The following is a 12,255-nucleotide window of genomic DNA, read 5'->3' on the forward strand; positions in this document are numbered from 1 at the left end:
GACTACCAGTGTGTTTTGGAAGGTCCTCCTTTGCCAGTAGCCTGGACTGTACTCAGCGATGTGGTTTAAGGAGCAGAGGCTCACAGATGTTCTCCTATCAACATCCACAGCTTGACTGGATCAACCTTCATTCTCAAAGATAACATTTAAGATGCCTAGGAAACAGAGTGCTCCTGGAGGACAAATGGGTCTGCAGAACAGCAGTATCAAGTATCAAAGTTTGGGTAATCTAGAAATAGATGAATTGATGTTCCGTTCCTGCTCAGAATTATCCTAGAAGCGAAGAACCAAGGAAGGACTTTTCTTCTTCCTTTTCAAGACCTCAGTTTGATAGTCTCGGGTAAGGTTTTATAGCTTACTCTAAGATGCCACTCAAACTCAAGTGTAGGGAGGACTCTATACTTACTTAAAAGGTCTGCCAAATCCTCTCATGTCTTTCTGATGAGTTCTATCTTCCCTAATGGTGACACAGGATATATTTGGAAGCAACGGGAGGGTTGCTTCATTGAAGCTGCCTTCAGACTTTTCTACCAGATCCTGTTTTTACTCTTGGCATTTCAGCTGAAGTATTCTCAGGATGTCCCAGAGATGCTATGGGTAGACAGACAGCCCCAGAACATGCTTGTACTGACCGTACTGCAGGGTTGTTTGCCCTGCCTTCATAGCCAGAGATACTTGTGTATCTGCCATGCTAACAAGTATCAAACAGTTCTAGGAATGACAGCAGTATAAACTGAAAAAGACATTAAAAAAAATATATATATATATAAAACCTAAACCAAAATAGCAATAAACAACACAAAACAAGAGGTCTAAATTGTTTTTTAATTTGGGATCTACTGTTTCATATTACTGCATACAGCTTAATTTTCACTGTCTCAGCCACTGTGCTCTCCTACAGGCCAGAGATAATGGATAATCACATCTAAGCAATAAATTTCAAAATTCTAAAGCCAAAACAAGACTAGCAAGCCACAAACCAAATGCTTATGTTGAAATATGTCATCAAGATGCTTTAAAGAGTAAATCTATGATCTATTCAAGGACTTCTGGGAGAAAAACAAGACCAAATTTGTTGATTACAGTATTTGTTCAGACTTTGTTTGTTCAAGTTAAGTACTAATTCTCTTCCTTTCATTTAAGATTAAGGAAAAAAAAAATTAGATTAAATGAATTTCTGTGTGGAGGACCAGCAAAGTGACTATTCTAATTATGTCCTATTTTCAGGGCTAAAGAAGGATTTAAATGATGCCTAAGTTTTTGTGAAAGTCATTAGCAAAGGTATGAGTCTTTTTCAGCAGAATAGCACAAGAAAAAAAATAGGATATTTTCATATCCGTATATTACAAATGTTTAAAGATGTTTCTAGGACTACTTGCAGACACAAGGTTATATCCTTTTTTTCCTTTCTAGCTGTTTTCAAAATGCTTAGGTTTTTTATAATAGCTTTTACACTTTGTTCATAAAAGAAAATCACATACCATCAGTTATCCTTACAGAGAAAGCCTTATGTTTTGTAATAATATGCCCAATTTGCTGTACTATTTTTGCAGTTCTGCCAGTGTTTAAGAATTCACTATTCATCACAAAGTCAAATCAAATTTTTTCACTGCTTGATTTCTTCACTAGTACTACAATTAACATGTCCTTAGTCCTGTTCTTACATGTCTTCCTTTTTATCAACATCTGGCAAGCCTATAGCTTTTGTGGTACCATAGTTCTGCAAACATTTACAGTGAAGTATTTTAAGCCTATCTAGGTGACAACTCTGGATGTAGAAGTAGAGTAATTTTTCTTTACTGCAGTACTTTCCTTCTGTTCTTATTTGACTTCAACACAGTTTTTTCCACTGAGGAATCTGTACCACTTGTTTGCCATCAGCATCTTCAACTGGGAATCCTGCTTTACCATCTGCTAGTGCAAAACTGACGTGCTGTGTGTCATGGTTATACTTGGTACACTTTTGAAGTGGTCTGTGAGTTTTACTATGTAAATACAAAATGGATTATATCAATCCTGTAATGTAATATTTATTGAATAACAAAGGTAGTATTTTTCCATCGTTGTCTTATAAAAAGTTAACATTTTCACCAGCTGGTTACCAATGATTTTGTATTCAGGGTTCAATGGCATAATTCTCCACAAACTTTAACATTACAATTTGGTCACAGTTAAACCACAGCTGCACCTTATCTCTGAGAAGGATAATGCAGTGGTTGAGATATGGACTGGAACATGTATTCTTTTTTACATTTAGGATATGTCTATGTCACATCAGTACCAGACCCCCAGCGTGAATTCAGATTTGTCAATTCAGATTTGTGATTTGCAATGAGTGGACCTGGAACTCTCTGCAATTGTTTGCTATTTCCAACTGTCTATGCACACTCAGGCATGTCAATAAATTTCTTTGTGCCTCAAGTAGCCTGTGGGATGGGGATTATGTGGTGGTTTTTAAATAGTCTTGTCTCTTCTCTGTTTACATTTTAAGGCCTGCATTTGTTTATGGTCTACCAAAACACAGCTAAACAACAACGAAATAGTTACAGTTCTAAGTCTGCAATGTAACTTTGCCAATTTGTTAGCTGCCAGGAAACTTATTGGTAGTGTATGTGTAGCAACTGCGTGGTGCTCAGACATTTAACAATGAATGTCTCGCATATTTATGAAAGTTAATATGTTTTAAATGTCATAGATGATCCTACTCATGTAAGATATTATCCATCAACATCAACAGAAGTATTAAAGTCCTTGGCTGTTAGATAAAAAAATCTTTAGTAATATATTTCTTGGTTTTTTCCCTTCAGTGTTCATAGTTTGAAAATTACTTTGACGTAACATAGTTGTACATCTTTTATTACAACCATTTTTACTTCTTCTATCCTTTTACCCCTTCTTTCAGTTTTTCTTCCCCTTTTTAATGCACAGCAGTACCCACACATTATCTATAGCTACGTTAGCAAGTAGAGTGACACAACACAACTGTGTCTGTGAAGCCAGATAGTTGGTGCTAAGAGCTTGATCAACATTATGGGAATTTCAAGCAGGCTTATTTCAGACTAGTTTTCATTTGGTCCCATGGACTGAATAATCATTAGTGGTTGCATCTAATGCAATCCAGGGGTACAACTGAAAGGAATCAAGTTTGTCCTCTCCATGACTGCTCCCATGGTCTGTGGTAAATGAAGACTCCTGGAAGGTGGGCTTCAAAAGTGGAGTCATGTTAAAAACTAAAGTACTAATGCAGTTGCACAAAGTAATGAATGTATGGGATTGTACTTTCTGGTTGCTGGGCAGATTTGTAACACATTTATGTTTAAGTTGTGTGTACATCTACAAAGTTACTGTATAAACTCTGCATTCTAAAGCACAAAGATCTAAAGCTAGTTCTCCAGCCAGGTCAAGGAGCCACTGGCTCTGGACTAGTAGAAGAGCAGACATGCATGTTAGAAGAGAAGGAGCGGGTCCCTAGGCTGTTTTTCGTTTCACTGTTCCACTGCTGCAGACGCTGCCACAGAGATCTTGAAAGAACTGTCTGACAAATCCATCCACTCATTGATCATTTCAGCCTGGCAGGGAGGGTAATCAGTCACTAACAGGATGGGTTTTGTCAGGCTGATGTTAGCAGGGCAGGGTCTTGGAGCCAGTGTATCTTGCAGATAAGCTTAAAAAAGGCAGAAGAAAACACAGCAGTAATCATGTCAGCCTGTCAGATACCCAGCTCTCACACAAAACAACAAGATCCAAGATGGTCAAAGCTGAGTGACCCCAAAAACTCTTCCTGAAATTGTTGTACATAGCCTGACAGTTATGGACAAGCCCTGCTTTAATGGAATAAAGCCACTGCAAAGGGGAGAGTAATGTGAAGAGAAAATTACCATGTGAAGAATTTATATTTGATTCCGACACTTTATTTTTCCATGCAATTATTAACGTGCTTTTAAAAAGTGCATTAAAATTTCGTTTAGATTAAGATGAAAGATAAGAACAGGAATAAGAGTAATGCATTGAAAGATCCTGTGTTGACGATCAGTTTTAGGCAGTAACCTTAATCAAGGTTAATGTCACTTCGGTACCTCATCTCAGATCCTCATTTTGTGTCTTAGGCAAGCCTAGCATTTTTGCTTTTTTTCCGAGTAATCTGTTTTATTCGTGATATGTGCTGCAGACTAATTATTCAGGCTTATCACATGTTTAAATAGCATCTGTGGTGGAACTTCATAAAATATTTATTAATAAATGTAAAGTACCCAAGATCTAAAAATATTTTTGCATGATTTAATTTAAAAGCAACAATATTTTATGTGGACCTTCATACCAAGTTTTGAGTAATTTAAATACCTGAGTTTTTTACTCTTGCTGTGGAAAAATCTATGGGAAGTAATTCCATTGCTAGGAATCACAACAAATAGTTCATTTTTTTTTGATCTCTGCAAGATCCCATTATGCTGTGCATGCGTACATTACATTGTATTAATTCTAGCCCATTAGATGTGTTTTATTACAGCATGGTTTCCAATATAAGCCTCCTGATTCTGCTGCATAATACATCCTACTTAGATAATCTATTTTACTGCACTATTGATGTGCCCTGCTGACATTATATAGTCTTATATCCTTAATACTTTTAGCTGGCCACTGACACTCCCCTAAATGTAGACGCAATCCAAATATGCATGGTTTGATCCTTCGCATAAGGAGAGGGTACATATGAAAGTTATCACGTATTTCAGTCGTTGAAGATCAGGGTCTAAATTTGCAGTCTCCTTTTCTGGCAAAAATTCAAATCTTGCATTCAAAATGCTGATCTGCCAAACTTTGTTTGATGAGTCATCCTAATTATGCCAGTGACCTTACCGTGTCACATGGCTATGCGATTTAAGAAAAGATTAAAAGATTTGGTCATACATTGGGAGAGTGTAAAAAATTGCTGCAATTAATTGAAAATGCAGGAAACACTGGAACGACAGAATGTTGTAGCTTTTGTATCTAAAGCGACTGTAGGAAAATTGATTCGTTATTCACTATATTTTCTGGGAGTAAAATAAGTTACGGATTTCATTTATTCATTTTCACTCTGTAGTATGTATTTTGGAAACAGCACCATCAAGTGGATGGAAACAGAGAGTTAGGTCACTTTTAGCTCCATTTTCAGAGCAAGATAAAATAAAATTAACAGTGATGTTTGCTTTACTATGGGCAAAAATTTGATTCTCAGCCAGGATGGATAACGCATTTTGTGTACAAATATAATTAACGTTATACTTGTGTCTCCCTCTGTTTGAATGGCACAGGTATTACCATGTTCTGTGTTAGATACAAATGTCTGAGTATTGACCAAGTACTATCACAGGTGTTTGACCAGGCCAGACCAGTGAGTTACAGATGTCTGTCAGATAATTCACATTTAAGAAAGTTTCACCTCATGTAAAAGGGGATTTTGCAAGGTGATGTACTGTAGAAAAAAGGCACCTTCCATCTCCTTCTAGTAATTCCTTTTTTGCCTAGCTATTGGTATTGATTAACCTTTTTTGGAGCTGCATGTTTTGTTGAATGGAAGTTACCCCACAAAGCTGAAATGGGATATATTCCCAGGCAAATATATTGGGGATGAAATCTGGGGGGGCGTTAAGCAAGGGTAGGAATGACATGTAAGGCAAAAATATACAGATGGTCATAATCTCCTATATCCATCTGATTTATTCTTTTTTAATCACAGTACATTCTGATTATAGCTTTGACTTTGTTCTGTCTTTGCTTCTGTTTTCTACTGCATATCAAAAACTTTTGTCTGTTCTAAAAAATATTGAGCAATGGTCTAAGCTGCTCATCTGCTAAAAGCTACCCATATTTATCCACCTCTGTTGTTTACTGTCATTAATAGCAATTGCATTTACAATCTGACCTTGAAATGACAGTTTATGTGCATAAATTCTCCCTCCTTCTAACACACATATAAACACATAGCATTCGTGAACACAAACATTAAATCAAAAATCTCTACTTTAATACTGGAAAAATACAAGTGTGAAGAAAGAGTACTTAAACATATTGGAAAAGTTGATGTAAAATATATTTTTTCATTTTAAATTCTGCAAAATAATATCTGCATCCTTTCACTTTTTTTCCCCCCAGTAGCACAAAAAATAGCAAGTGCAACTGCGCAGTTAGAACAGAGGCATTGTGTGATTGTAGTGCTGCTCCTTAACAAGAATAATAGAATAAACACTAGGAATTCTGTTTTCTAATAAAAACAAATGTGCAGTTGGCTCACTATAAAGAATTATTTGATGTACCTATAGGAAGTATCTGGAGACCATTTAATGCAAAACTGTTGTGCCTCCCACTTGGTAGTTAATTTTAGGAACATATTCTATGTACAGCTCTGTGTTCAACTGGGAAACTGTTTTCTGTTTGCCTCCTCCTCTGTGAGCATGAAGAGAGTTATAGTATTGAAAATGGAGAAAGGGTGCTTTGTCCATCCTACAGGCGGCTGTGTTTTTGGGGATGAGTGAATGTTGCCCAGGGACATTATTCATTAAAACACCTAGGAATCCTTCAAGATAAAAGGCACTATAGATTAACTTATGTTAGAATTCCGCATCACATCTAAGTCTGCGTTTTCTGAGGAGTGTTGATAATGATTCTCATTACAGTAAGCACATTAGATCTTCTAGCTTATATTCAGGCACTGATGTAAAAGAAACATAGATTATAAGTACTTAGATCCTATTTTACCAGCTTTCTCTAGGGGGACATGCATTTTCCTTACCATAATGAGGCCCGTAAAGAAGAGAAATGATGTGGCCTAGTATAGATAGGGAGTCACATTACAGTAACTTTTCATCAGAATTAGAGTAGTTAGAGACTACTATATTATAGCAGTGGTGGGGAACTCTGCTACTGTTAAGAGCCACCTGTCAACATTTCTGTTATAAACCCCATTTTTCAGGGGGTTTATAACTCCTCTGGAAATTCCACTCCAGGTGAAGCTTAGTTTAGAAAGACTAAGTAAGGGAGTGATCTTTTGAAACTGAAACAGAGGGGCAAATTAAAAAAAAAAAAAAAAAATGAAAACCTTGCATTTTCTGGTGAACTGCTGTTTTCCCATTTTGTTTCCATTACTTCAGAATGGTTGCTTTAGTTTTGGTATAAAGGACTTGCAAATAGTTTTCAAAAACATTTCAGTGCTGATACTGAAGTGATTACTATATGGTTAGAATCCAGCCTCAGCTCCAATAAGCAGCTTTACCAAGTACACTTAAATGGTTACAGAAATGTCTGACTACCCTGGGAGATTCTGTTAACAAAAGAAAAAAAAAGGGGGGGGGGGGGGGGGAACCCCAAACAACAACAACAGAAAACCCAACCAAAAAAACCAGTACAGGACTAAAATGAGATGATGGAGATGATGCCTTTGGTCTTTCAGACCCAGTCAAATTCTCCTGGCCCATCTCGGCTCCAACCTGTTTCTTCATGTAGAGCTCCACTACACACTGAGTTTCTGTGGGGTGTAGCAGGCAGCACAGAGCATTTCTAAGACGCTCGATCCATCATTTGCAAACAGAAGTGAAATCTGTGCAGGGAATAGTCATTAAATAGACTGTAGAAAATAGTAATCGTAATTCAATAAGTGCCATTTTTAACTCTGAACAGAGTGTCTTACCCTGGCCTTAGAGGTCAATGAAGGTGCTGCTTTTCCAACAAGACATTAAACTAATAGCCACTTGTAGGCACTGGAGTTTTCATTGAACTCTTCTTCTAAGAGCCTGACTCTTAGCCTTAGTGTCATAGCCAAATTTTGTGTCAAGTGATTATTAGCACTAACAATCTGTGAGTGAACAGTGCAAAAATAAAGCTGCAAGTTTTCATTTAAATTTCAAAGCAAATTTATGACTGGTTTTTATGACCTTTTTAAATAAACCTCTGCAAGCATCCTTGCAGTCAAACTTTATTAAAATGCCCATTAAATGTCAAACGTTAAGCTTTAATGTTTTGTAAGAGTTAATTTCTATTTGCAGTGCATCTTCTGGTGTAATTTGCAGCTTTGCTAAAAAAATGATCAATTATTGCAAACCAGTGAAAAATGTTAGGCTTGCAAATAGATTAAATTTGCTATGTGATGATTTCTTATGAATTATCTACCAGCTGTAGTAGTTGCCTACTTAACCAGAATTTCTCTAGCATTTATTTTACGTGATTTTTTTCTGTCATGCAAGCAGTTGTTATGTTCCACTCTGGAGGAGGCAGCGTGGTGGTGGTGAATGAAGGTCCTCCGTTGCTCAAGGGCATTGTAACCCAATTTTACATGCTTAACTAATCATCAGTATGATTATATGAGAAATACAGAAATAAGGAAATATAGGAAAAAAATGTCTACATGTTTTATTCACATGCGAAATGAAAAGGATGGGAAAGGTATCTCCAAGATGTTCAGCTTTATTGTGCTATCAAACATTCCTGATCCCTTGCCGTTGCATTTTGGATTTCTGTCTTTCAAGTATTAACACTTCTTTATTGACAGCCTGGTAGGTGACCACTGGGACTATGTGAGATTCACTGAAGCAAGCTGCTGGTGCCTTTTCAGAATAGGCTGAAATTGCTAATTGAATTTTGTGTCTATACATCTGAGCACTGCAAATCAGATCTTCCAGTGAAGGATGGTACAACTACCTGAGAGGAGGTTGTAGCGAGATGGGTGTTGGTCTGTTTCCCCAAGTAACAAGTGACAGGACAAGAGGAAATGGCCTCAAGTTGCACTAGGGGAGTTTTAGATTGAATATCAGGAAAAATTTCTTCTCTGAGAGGCTTGTCAAGTATTGGAACAGGCTGCCCAGGGAAGTAGTTGAGTTACCATCTCTGGAGGTATTTAAAAGACATGTAGATGTGGTGTTTAGGGACATGGTTTAGTGGTGGACTTGGTAGTGTTAGGTTTATTAGTGGACTTCATGACCTTAAAGGTCTTTTCCAACCTAAACGATTCTATGATTCTGTCATTCTACGATGTAACGCCTGCTCCAGAGAATAGTGAGGTGTCATAGAAGATTGCCACTTGGTGTTTTCTTTGATAATCTTCCATCTTCTGGAAACACGATGGTGTTTCTGTAGCCTGGTTTCCCACCAGTCTCTGATGACAGCATCCTTCCTTCACCTGAGAGATTTCATTCTGGGTCCATCCATTTCTCTCAGTGTGCAAAACCCACACATACAACATGTTCCTTTTGCAGACTGCAGTTTTCTTTACCATTCCTGCAACTGAACTTGTATCTTTCCACTGCATCAAGCAGATATTTTTTCTGCATTTTATATATATTTAAATTATAGTTAAAACTAATGCAAGCTAAAAAAGAACATGCAGCAACAAGATGAACAATAATTTTAGTCATGTTGTTTTATGTATAGTATATATTGTTGCTTGCCACTCATTGACTGTGCCTTGAGTCAAGAAACAAATGAATCATCATCTCAACTTTTTCCTCTTCTTATTTTTTATGATTGTCTGTTCTTTCCAGGACAGTAAGTGGTAATAATTAATTGCCCAATTTCTTTGCTGGATATTCAAATAGTTACTCACAGTATACCTGGCAGAACTACCTCATCATTACTACATTTTTTTTTTACTTTTTTTTTTTTTTATTTGTCCTCATTGTAGTTAGAGAGACACCGAAAGGCAGAGATTTTATTTTTCTTTCATTTTTTACACCCATCTTGACTTTGACACAAAGAATTAAGAATGTGAAACACAAGGGCAGATTATTTTCTCTGAGAGTTAGGGAGTGAAGGATACTTTATTATTATAAAAATCACATTTCGTAGCTTCCTTGACAACAGAAGATAATTGTTTCTTGTTATTCAAGGGCCAGAATGTATTTACAATCTCTTCCCTAAATTTCCTGCATAAACTAAAAGTCGTCTTCTTTTCTGAAACAGCCACTTAGGAATCTAGATCATTGCTGATAGCTTGCCAATTGAACCAGAATAAAAATTGAAATTGCCATTAACACAGTAATTTCAGCTTCCATTTTGATAAGCAGTCTGTATTGCTCAAGTTCTGAAAAAGAAAAACAGCACTGTACAGGTGGAAAAAAGCTTTTGCTAAAACTTCTCACAAAGGGAGAAGTTTTTGAACACATTTTTAATCAAATCAGAATCAACAATAAATTTTTTTTATGCCTTTGTGGTTTGAGCGATATATCAAACCATGTAAAGCAATAGTAATCTCTGACATGAGTAATAACAATTGCTTGAGGGAGGAGAATTTACATTCTCCTGGGATATGTGTATAAGCCCAAGTGGTAAAATGTACAGAAAAATTAACCAAACAGGTTGTTCTAGCATGTCAGATAATCTGTATGACTGAAATGCTTGCTTTCAAAGATAATTGCATCTATTAAAAACAAAAATAAATAACCTTTTCTTTGATTTATAATAGAAATATATTCCTGGTTGAATGCTATGAGCAGATTTATGTCTATGAGAATATGTTTAAATACTTACTCAGCCTTCAATTCTAGGTTGAAACCTTACGTTTTTATGTTGGGAGACTGAGAAACAGCTGGAACAAAAGGATTGAAATAAGTTTTATTTTGCTATTTCTGCAACTCCTGAATGGAGTAATGTTATCAGCAGAGATAATAACACCTTTAAATGACTTGGAATTTATTTGGTTCACAAAATCATATGGGAAGATTGACAGCATCTTAAACAGCAGCAGTCAGTGAGGATGTGGCTTGAGTATTGACAGAAGTGATTTTTCAAGTAATGAAGGTTACGTGATTAAGTTTCCTGAAGCATACATTGCCTGCCATGTGCACTTACTGCATATTGTCACCCTTCTGAGTCACAGAGAGCTTCACTTTTTTTCAGAAGCAGGATCAATAGGATTAGGGGATTTGTGCTCAAAGCTTGCCTGTGGCTTCTTGTTAAGCATGTCGTCTGCTTTATAGCTGCCTTTGACTGGCTTTTTGCACCATTCCATGGTATTAATCACCTAAATAATATTCCTACGTTCTGATGTTTTGGCCAGTTTTTTCTGCTAGCACTCTAAAAATAAGGTATTGAAAAACAAGTCAGAAGTCAGGCTCAGAAATTCATGTTTAGAATTTTAACTAATAGCCTGCTCCTCAGAAATTCTGAGTACTCTTCAACTTCCATAGCAATTGGTGATGCTCACAATCTTATTTTTTCTTATTAGAAACGTTGTTTGACTGTAGCTGTTCTGCGGAAGACCTATCGCCTTTATGTGTCAAACAGTATACACAGAGAAGTCTGCACAGCCAGATGGATAATGTAGTTTGGCAGACACATCAAGTCAGGTATACAGGGGACAGCTTAGCTGGCTCCTTGCAGGTCAGCTAACAGCCCATCAGAACTCATTGGGTAAGCTGATGATTGTCCAAGCCAGATGTATTTTGCAAGACATGATCTGCATGAAATGGTAAAGTCTTACTAGTGTGCTGCAGTTTAATGGGCTTCCATTGAAGTGTGGAGTTCAGACATTTTATCTCTAGTCTTTATTGTCGCTGGTCTAATGGATTGATGTAAAGTCACAACAAAAAGAAGTGATTACTGAAGAAGCTGAGGAATCAAGTCCTTTGCAGAGCTATACACAAAGCACATAAAATGCCAACTTTGAATGATCACACATAACATTTCATTGCCCTAGTTCAACAGCAAGCAAAGAATACTGCTGTTTATCTTACCTACTTCAATCCAATTTATACCTTCTATTCTGTATCATCTGCCCCGTTTTCGTAGACAGAGGCTGCGGAGACATACAGCTAGATACTTGGGAATGGTTACCACACATACAGGGGGTTGTGGAAGAGGAGAGAGGGTCAAGTAGACCTGGAGCAATACACATTGGTAGGCCCCCATACCTATAGATAGTAAAAGGGAAAAAGGGGAAAAAACCAGGAATTTTGTTACTTATGTGGTTTATTTTAAAAAGGTTTCCTATTGAGGAGTTTAGAAAAAAGATGCAGCGTACCTGTAGCTTGGCAATTGAGTACTTCATTAGAGAGCTAATTAGATGAAGTGCTTGATCAGTGATGGGTAAAATATGTCAGAACTTATCTGAGCACTGGTTTAAGAATAGGCTTATCCTTTTACTAGAGTGGAACAGAAATAGACTCCAAAAGCAGAAAGAGCTGTTTCTCAGGAGAATTTGGCTTAAGAAATTCAATATTAAAGAAAGCCATTTAACTCAAGTTTATTGTTTTGGAGCTGGACATGAATTAAGCATTGTCATACTAT

The 12,255-nt window shown here is 36.8% G+C and overlaps 1 protein-coding gene across 1 annotated transcript in view; it reads left to right on the forward strand.

Moving 5' to 3' along the window:
• CDH8 (cadherin 8) overlaps positions 1 to 12,255 on the forward strand; it is a 389,193-nt gene that overhangs the window by 155,228 nt on the left and 221,710 nt on the right. The window lies entirely within an intron of this gene.

Source organism: Accipiter gentilis, chromosome 7 (genome assembly GCF_929443795.1).
Source record: "Accipiter gentilis chromosome 7, bAccGen1.1, whole genome shotgun sequence".
Lineage (NCBI taxonomy): Eukaryota > Metazoa > Chordata > Aves > Accipitriformes > Accipitridae > Astur > Astur gentilis.